We start from the raw sequence: 9574 nt of genomic DNA on the forward strand, positions 1-9574 counted from the left end.
GATCAGGTGGCTGCTGAGCGTGACACTGTCCACCGTCTATCTGTCCTCTTGTCTGTCGGTCCGCTGGTATTTGTGCTGTGTGAAAGCCTACAACCTTTGTTCTGGCTCTACTTTATCACAGTGTAGTAGTAGAATAAGCAGTACATTTTACAGTTTCAGCCCAATTACAGGATATAAAGCTTAACCTTTCAGCTTATGTCTTCTCTCTGGTGGTGTAGCGTTCCTTCCCATCCAAAGAAAATAGACGTTTACGCCGCAGCATGGCAGGTGAAGCTTTTTATGACCTTGGAAACGGGCCTGAAACCCGGGGGCCAGGTTGGACGCAATCCAGGGAAGAACCTATTAATGTTTGGTACCGGCCCCGGCCTGGCGGTGGCGCTGTAATTACCGGGTTTCGGCTGATAACTTTTGAACCGTAAGTCATAGAATTAGTCAATAACCTGTTAAATTTCACGGCTGAGAGACGGAGTCGTTATCGGAGGAGGAATCGGACTCGGCGGAAGGTGTTCACTCTCGTTTGTTGATGTGTTTTTGCCCATTATGTGGAGTGAATTCTATCTTGCGTGAAATGTGCACACACAGAAGAGTAATTGTGGTTTATGATGGACAGGATCATTTCAGAGTGTGTGTGTGTATGCTGGAAGTTGTTTTCACGTTTTTTATTGTACCAAACAGCTTTGGTTCCTCTTGCTCCCTCTGAATAGCTCTGTAATTGTATGTGGCGCTCAACTTCTCCCGTTCAATTCATGTGCAAAATACATAAATACAATAACTGCAGAGGGAGAGGAAGACTGTAATAATGTAATAACGTATCTGACTGTATGTGTGATAGAATTCAAAACACTATAGGGATTATGGTTCTTAACCATGGGGAGGTAATGTGAACTGTTGGCAGAAATTACTTCTTTCATTATTCCATCCCAAATATACAAAATGCTTGAGTGAGAGGGACGCTTCATTTCCAGCTTTGCCCAATTTTAACAGTTTTCCCCCGAGTTGTTGAAGGATAGGCCTGCAATTTTGACAAAATGACTATTATTTGCTTTTTCTCAAGGAATCAACAACTTGAAAGTACAGTGCGAGGAATTGTTGGATGGGGGGAGGAGGAGGAAGAGGGGGAGGCGGCATCTGCATTCATTTACAATATCTCCTCTCCGTTAAAACCCCCCATATTTTTTAGGGGGGGAACGTAAAGCCTTCATTTCCTCTCCAGTCTGAATGAAATAAGCGCTCGCCGTCCCACTTTAATGTCTTGTTTACACCAGGAAAGGCTGATGGTTGTTTCTAATCTTAACTCATTAGGGACTTGTGGAGCTGTGTGAGGGCCGCTCGTGCCTCTGCATTCCTCACACACTCGTGCCCTTGATCAACAGCAAAAAGGCGAGACACTAGAGGAGATCGTTTTCCCCCCGGCGAGGAAACGCAGCGTGGTTCAACTCAATAACCCAATATTCCCCCCCCTTCCCCCCCTCCTGTCTTCTGAATGTGGACAATTTAATAGAAGGTCAGTCGCTTTTTTGTATTCCAGAGACAATTTGGTGACCTCCCCCGTGCGGCCCCAGCAGGACGGGCCAGCTACAGAGCGCTTTGTGTTGACATTGTATGTAAGTCTGGGCTTCTCAAGGTGAGCAGGCCCGGACCAAGAGGGGGCGCTGTCTCAGATAAGGCCCCCCTGTTTGAGTTTTTTTCATTTTGTCATTATTTTCTCTCTTGACAATTATTTTGCATTCAGTTGTGGATGTTCAAATTGAAAAATGCATGAAACTTGTGTGTGTGTGTGTGTGTTTGTGTGTGTCTATTCTCACGAGCTAATTAAGCAATTTTTCTTGTTTCAGGGAAATGACTGGCTTCGGCGTCTCTTTCAGCGAGTGTCTTTGTTTGCTGTTGCGTTGGTGAGTGAAATTCCATCCTCCTGCTGTTTAGCTTTTATCTTTATATTCCTACCACATCAAACTGTGAAAAGTGCAATTGCCAGTAATGATAATTCCATTATGTTTTCCACTCCATGTTGTTCTTTGTACTTAAACGCCGTTTGCTTCCGTTTTGCTTGACAATTGCAAGAGGACGTAGAGATTTGGGGAGATTAGCGAGGGATCATTTTCTGCTTTTTCACGAGCTGTCACGCAGTTTTGCCGCAGCACAATGAGGCAGCTAATAACTCTTTGTCTGTGTTTTACGCCTCAAGGTCAAATGTGAGGAACAGCTTCAGCTTACTTACACTTGAGTCCGGGGCAGAGCTGGTGAGTGTGTGCTCAATATTTTCTTTTTGGTGACAAGAGCTGGCCTCCAGTGTTGTTCAGCCCCATTGAAAACCATTTTAGATATGAAAGGAAGCATTTTGTATCTGAAAATGTACATTAAATGGTGTCAACAACATCCCGGAGGTCAGAGTACAGTCCCCATGGAGACTGAATCTGGCTGCCGTGTCTAAGAAGGGAAAAGACTCGACACCCCCCTGAGTGGCGGCTCTGTGATGGCTCTCAGTTTCTCTCGTCATGTCCCCGACAGCTTTGACACAGGTAATATGCATGCAGGCTGACAGTGCCCGGGACGTGCGGCAGAGACAATGATGTACATATCATTTTCCTCCCTGACTGATTGAAGACTGTAATCTGTGCTGGACTTTCTCTCTGATTACACACGTCTCAGGGAGCAAAACAAGGACTCTGAGCTGCCACTGGGCACCGGGCTCATCCAGGGCTTTCAGCCTTCAAGAGGACTGAAGTCCGCCTTTAAGGTGAGCTCAATTTTCCTCCCATTTACACTATTGTTACAAGTGTCGGATAGAATGCATCGGGGAGATAGTGGTCAAACAGTGGCTGTCTGAAGATGACACGGGAACGGAGATGGAACTGGTTTCCAAGGTCGTTCCAATTCTCAGTGTGGGTCTGCGCTCAGACACTCGCAACACAAAAACAATATCATGAATTTAACATTGGCTGTAAATGTATTCTGGCCTGAGAGAATGCACCCAAATTGCAGCTCAACTGCCCAATAGTGAATCCTTCTGCCTGAACGCACCTAACTGCTAGAGATCATACCTCCCCCAAGCCTGAACAAGCCCGTACAAAATTACAAATATATACACAGATGGCCCTATTTACACAACATGAATCATTTTAAAATCCCCAGATCTGCCCCTGTATTAGGATCAGCACCAGGATTTGATTCAGTTCTTCCTGGGGCCATGAGCGAAAAAGTCAAAATCCGCCCATCCATTTTTGAGTAATCCCGCCACCAAACAAACAAACATCTGAACACTGCAAAAAACAGCCATTCTACACGCAACAAAAGCCACTCGTGAATCGCAGCAGTGTAGCAGAATTCCATTCCCCTGCGTTTCTCCCGAGCAGTGTGTAATGTTTGTACACAGCACCGTCAGACATTTAACATGCACTTAACCCGTCTGTGTAACCTTGTGATGCACTCAGCTCTCTATGTAAAACCTGAGAGATTTCTCTGTTGACAATAGGTCAGTCCTTTACAGAAGGTACCCAGCACATTAGAAGGTTGGTCTCCGGGGAGAAGTAATGGGTTCTGGGCAATTGACCAACCTGCCATGCTTTACTGCACCTGCACTGAGTTAGAGCTGTCATCATTACCACTTCCTCTAACGTTCTCCCCACAGCAACCCAGACACTCCCACTTACAGCCATATTTCACTTTGGCGGAACATTTCCACTTTTTATCATGCATCCCTCTGTACAGGAGGAAGACATGAAGCCGAGCGATCACCTTAAAGACGCCTCTGGGCCGCACGCTAACACACACCGCTTCCTAAAGAGCTCCTCCTTTGCAGCTCTAGGATCTGACTTCGACTTCCTTCAGATTGTTGGTGTTTAAATGACATCTATGGCTTAATCACAATTATTACAACATTGTGTTATTGACTCAAAATACAAGAAGGATCAAGACATGCTGTCACTCAGCTTTATTGTTTACTAAAGCTTTTTTTCTTTACTTAAAATATAATGTCCCCAAAGTAAAGCTCTTCATCCAGCAGGTGCACATGTAGTAAACAAACACAGAGCGTAAAATACATTAAAAAAATTAGATAAGATAGATTTAAGATCAACAAAACAACCGAAAACTGCATCTTGATTCTGGTTATCGTATATCTAACAGACACATCAACAACAGTTTAAAGCTGCTCTTGTCCTTTCACAGTGTTTGGCATGTTGTCGTTATATTACCACGTCTCCTTTGTCTGGGGAAGACGAGGATGAAGTCTTCAATCGACATTTGTGCCTCTAGTCTAATCTCGTAATGCTGTAACCATTCTATCCCTAATTGTTTCAAAAATGAATCATTACATTTCAGCTGCTCTCCCACTTTGATTTAGCTGCGCCTGCTTTCTGAAATAAAAACCCAACCAACCACAAATATTACAGACATCCAACCTCTTTAAAGGATCATCAACCAACCGAGCCTGTAGCAACTTTGCTCTGACTTGCAGATGTTTTTTCCCTGGGCTCGCTCTTCCTCCTCCTCCTCCTCCTCCTCCTCCTCCCACACGTCTTATATCAGTGTTTGCTGGATCCAAAACGACCAGCTTTGAAAATGAAGGAGAGGAACTTTACATTGTGCCAGAAAAAGGAATGGAAATTACGGGCAGTGTCAGATAATTGAGCTTGTCGTCAGAGACATGTTAATAACAGACGGAGATGCAGAAGACTTGTCACTCCGTACCCGGGGTGACAGACTCTCTCTGCTGTTGATGAGCTGTTTTAGAGGGGAAATTGTTCCACGCAAACACCATCGTTATTACAAGCTGGCAAGCTGCTCGCTTGTGTACCCAATTCTGCTTGAACTGACAGAATCCAATTGACCGGCACACATTCATGCACTTTATTTTCTTTATTCTCACCAACAATGCAGATAATTACTGCACCAAGTAAAACTGAAAATAGAATTTCACTGTGTCCTGGAAAACAATGCCGGGGCTGTCTCAGCAACATGTCTGATCAAACCGCCGCCGCCGCCGCCACTGCCAGACCTACTGTAAGACGAGCGGCAATCCAGCGTTGTCAAGTTTCAAAATCTACTGAAATCATATTGACATCCTCTCTTTATGTTGCAGAGGAAAGAACATATAGCTTTCATGTTGTCAGAGTCCTCTGTGAATGGAAACATGCAGGCTTTTGTGCCTTTCGTCTGTGGTGCAGCTGTATTATACTCAGCCTGTCTTTAGGACAATATTACACACAAAAGAGACACTCTTTACTTTACAGCTGCCATCTTCATCACACAATGCCAACCCTGTGAAGTAAGTCACCAATATCAGTATTTAGATTGAGTCTGGTTGGTGTTGGTTGGATGTAGTTGGAGGCCTGGGACAGAGCAGGCAGTGTGTCAGAACTCACACTGACATGGATGACATCATCGAGTACAGAATGCTTTGATGCTTCATAGACAGGCTTGAGTACTATGTATGTTTTTAAATAATTTGCAGTTGAAGTTTAAGATTAATTTAAAAACCACCTATGTGGCTTCATTACTGATTTATAATTTACCACTTTGTGTCTATATTTAGTATTTATTTATTTAGTTATTATTCATATAAGTTCTTTATTCACTCACTTATTATTTGTGTTTGTTGTGATGCCAAGAAAATGTAATTCTTCCCTTGTTTTGATAGTTTCTATTATAATTGTAGCATTTGTAACAGTACTAATGGGTTAATGATCAGATATCTCATCATACAGCTAAAGTGACCATTTTAGAGAGGCTGGAAATGTATTTGTACATTTCTAAGCTCATGTCCAAATGACTGAACACACACATTGAATGAGTCCTGAATGAGAGGCTATCTGAGACGCGGCCCCTTGGCGGGACGCGGCCCATCTGCCCAGTGTGTGTCCCTCTAACACACTCATTAGTAAGGATCCTTTACTGGGGTCATGTCAGGGTGTCATGTAATTCTGGAACTTTGTAGAGAATCCCAGGCGTGTGGAAAAAGGCCGAGCGACTGTCACACCAATACGGAGGGACACTCTAGTGCCGCTGTCCAACAAGTCGTCCGTTATCTGAGGGAAATGTGTCTGTCCAGAGGTGAGGGCGGCTTTGTGCTCTCAAGCAGGCCACCTCTCAGCCTTTGTGCCAGTAACAAGCTCAGCTCAGGCTCCAGCGAAGCGAGAAATTGTAAACTCTCCGGAGGGGCCCAGTGCAGAGATAAGGGCTTAGTGTTTGCTGCCAATGTGCATGGGGATGAATCTGATATGGCCGAGTCCCACGCCAGAATGGGAGTGATGATACCTCCCCTTCTATGGAGAGTTATGTTTAATCCCCTTTGCCAGTGTATTCACTTGCAAATACTCCTGTCACCATTAATATGTATTAACATCCTTCACACACTGTTCAATACAGATTTATCAGAGTCTATTTTTCCTCTTGTGCTCGCCGCCGTCGGCTTTCTGCAGACGGACAGGGCCTGAATGTGGGGCTGGAGCTGGAGCAGCGTGCCTCAGCCTGAAGATGCTGCAGCAGACAATTTAAAACCAGAGCAGACAGACGGGACGGCCTCATGTGTATGTATGGGTCATTTGAGAGAGAGACAGTTGTGTTTTCAGGATTATTCAAAACATTCTGAACTGATTTTAAATTGATGATACAGAGCAGAAAGGAGGGGACACACCAGTAACACACATCAGCAGTATGTGCACTCTGGTGTGGATACAGATGCATTTTAATAACTAAACTAAGAAAAGAAAAAAAATTAAGAAAACTAAAAAAATCAATGAAAAAAAAAAAAAAAAAAAAAATCAATTCAATTATTTTATTTTTATTCAATTATTAAAGTGAAGTAAAGTAAAAATTTAATTAAATCTATTATTATTATTCTCCTTATTGCTGTAGCCTCATAGCTGTGTGTCTTTGTGCGATTCCCTTTGTGTGTGTTAGGTTCACGTTCCAGCCATCGCCCCAGCAACAGAATGAATGTCACCACAGGAACAAACACGCAGTGTCTCAGCTTGTTTGGCCTTGGTGGAGGTATGTGCTCTCTCATGCCCTTCTAGTTGCGGATAAACGTTTCAATAACATTGATCAAGCGTCCCAGGGTTAAATTCAGTTTAACAGCGTGACCACATGATGTTAACACGAACACAAAGAAGGGAAGTGAATATAATAATGATGTTAATAAGTGCAAGGGCTCAAGATTTACAATGAATTATGAATTATGAATGAATTACCGTCCACTTTTATTAAATACCACACAAGAGAAATCCCCTCTTGCTGTATTTCTGTTCTCCTTTTTTTTTTTATCAGTCACAGTTTTTGGCCTAATCTAACAAGATAAAGAGCGTTAGATGGGATTTGTGTGAGATTTTGTGTGTGTTTGGGTGCCTAATCCACACAAAGCTGTGAGAAGCTCATTACAGCATGGTGAGGCCTTAAGTCTGTACCGCCTGCATTAAAGCAGCCAAGAGCTGTCTGTCAGCTTCCTGGCAGAGCCCAAATCAAGCTGTCAATTATTGGACGTGTTTATGGAAATTACATGTTTGTTAACATGCTGGAAAAATGTGCTCTCGGCTCAAGCAGCATGTGTTCGGAGAAACAATTTTGCAAGGAAATCACCTTTCAAATGGATGAAGGTGATCCTCATCAGATCACAGACACGAGAGGCATTTTAACTCCCTTTTCTTGATGCGCCTGACAAAAGCCCAGAAACTGGACTTTAAGAATTGCAACTGGCAAACAATGACAGCGTCTGTGTGTGACATGTGTGTCCTTATTGAATTATCGAGTCATTTTTGCTCGATTTTGTCTGCTGCTCTTCCCGTTTGTTATTCTTAAATGCTCAAAAACACATATCTCCCCTCGTTTCAGACGACGTCCATTCAACCATTTCACAAAAGGGAAATTAACCACTAGAGGGCGCAAATCCGTTTTGTTTGTTTGTTTTACAATCATCAACAATTTAAATCATGCACAATTCTTTTTTTTTTCTCTCTACCAGATTTTACCAAAACTTTGTCCCTTGCTGCAACATAACATGGCCAAATACTTACCATCTATCTCCATCTGAAGGAAAGATTGTTTAATGTATAACATCAGTTGCGGTGCATTCAGGGGAACGCAGCAGAGAGAAGAAAGGCAGCGCTCTCCACCACCCGGCATAATGCCTCCAATGAGATGTTTATGTCAATTTCCCCGCTGATTTTCTCCCACATAAAGGCCTTGATTTCAGCCTCCAAACGATCATGAAATTGAGCCAATCGACATGCGCGTCTCAGGTGTCTGGTCGAGCTCATCTTAGACAAGGTAATTTTGTCAGAGCAATTACCTTTGTAATGTATTCCAAAGTCAGGGCATTTTCTGCTGCTTAGGTGAGCCGCTGACAGCATGTTTTGATTTTTAAGCAATTGTGCTTTTCACTCGGAGATCACGCCAAAGTCTGCATTTCTCCATAGGTAACGACCTCCCCCCCCCCTGCTCTCTCTCTCACACACACACACACACACACACGCTGGGTTCCATTATTTCACATACAGTATATAAACTGGGTGGTAGAGCACACCTAATTACCTCACACAGACCTGCAGCTATATAGAAAAGCTATTGCCAGTTCTGAGGTTTGATAAAGCTGTAAGTACAGATGGCGTGTGTGTGAGTGTGTGAGCATGCGTGCGTGTGTGTGTGTGTTTATGAAGAAGAAACTCCAACTGTACGACATATCCAATACCCAGAGGACCCGTATTACCTGTCAGGGATGATGACAATGCCCTGGAGAACGTCACTGTGCAGTGAAACTGTCATCACACAATTACTCTCACCATTACTGGCCCTACATCTCCATGTAATGGCTGTGACACACTTTACAATTCAGATTGTATTCTCAGTCATTGGCACTTAAATGCTGCACTCGGTTTTATGAAAAGATAAAGATCTGTGTAATCTGCCAGACTCAGCCGTTCCCTGAAAGCTTGTCAGGCGGCATTTTGTCGTCCGTAAGAAGTTGTCAAAGCGTGTAGCATCCCGTCTTTGTGGGGCTGCTGGGGAAAGTGTCTTTCTTTTGAGTGCACTATTGTGAGCTTGTTGATGTGCGTTTGCCTATACTGAACACTTAGAGCGCCGTTGGCCCGGTTTTCACTTTGAGTCGTCACAACAAGTGGAACAAGAGGGACTGAGGACTCAGGATCAGCTGAGCACGGGAGAGCGCCAGGCCACCACTTAGTCAGAGATCCACGCGCTTTACCTTTGAACCGCAGCGGCAGATGGTCACCGCTCAGGTTTTGCGTCGAGGAGTCGCCGCCGCCGCTGCCTGTGCGACTGCAGAATCCATCCTGCTGCCCCTGTGTGTGTGTGTGTGTGTGTGTGTGTGTGTGAGAAAGCAGATTGAGTTTAACAAGCCAGATGGGTTGTAATTGTCTGATCAATCCAATGTTTGTGAGCTTTTATGCCTTTTATTACGGTTTGTTTTCCTTACGTGCTATTTCCTCTGCTGATTTGCCGTCCCTCGGGGAGGGTCCGCGCCCAAAACACTTTTGCTGCCTGACCGGCGTTACTTCTGTCGGGATGGCAGAGTTAAATCGTGTGTTGTCTTGAGTTGAGCGGCGCCTCCCATGAAGGTGAC

Source organism: Genypterus blacodes, unplaced genomic scaffold (genome assembly GCF_046128005.1).
Source record: "Genypterus blacodes isolate CSIRO-AG114 ecotype Tasmania unplaced genomic scaffold, CSIRO-AGI_Gbla_v1 ptg000214l_1, whole genome shotgun sequence".
Lineage (NCBI taxonomy): Eukaryota > Metazoa > Chordata > Actinopteri > Ophidiiformes > Ophidiidae > Genypterus > Genypterus blacodes.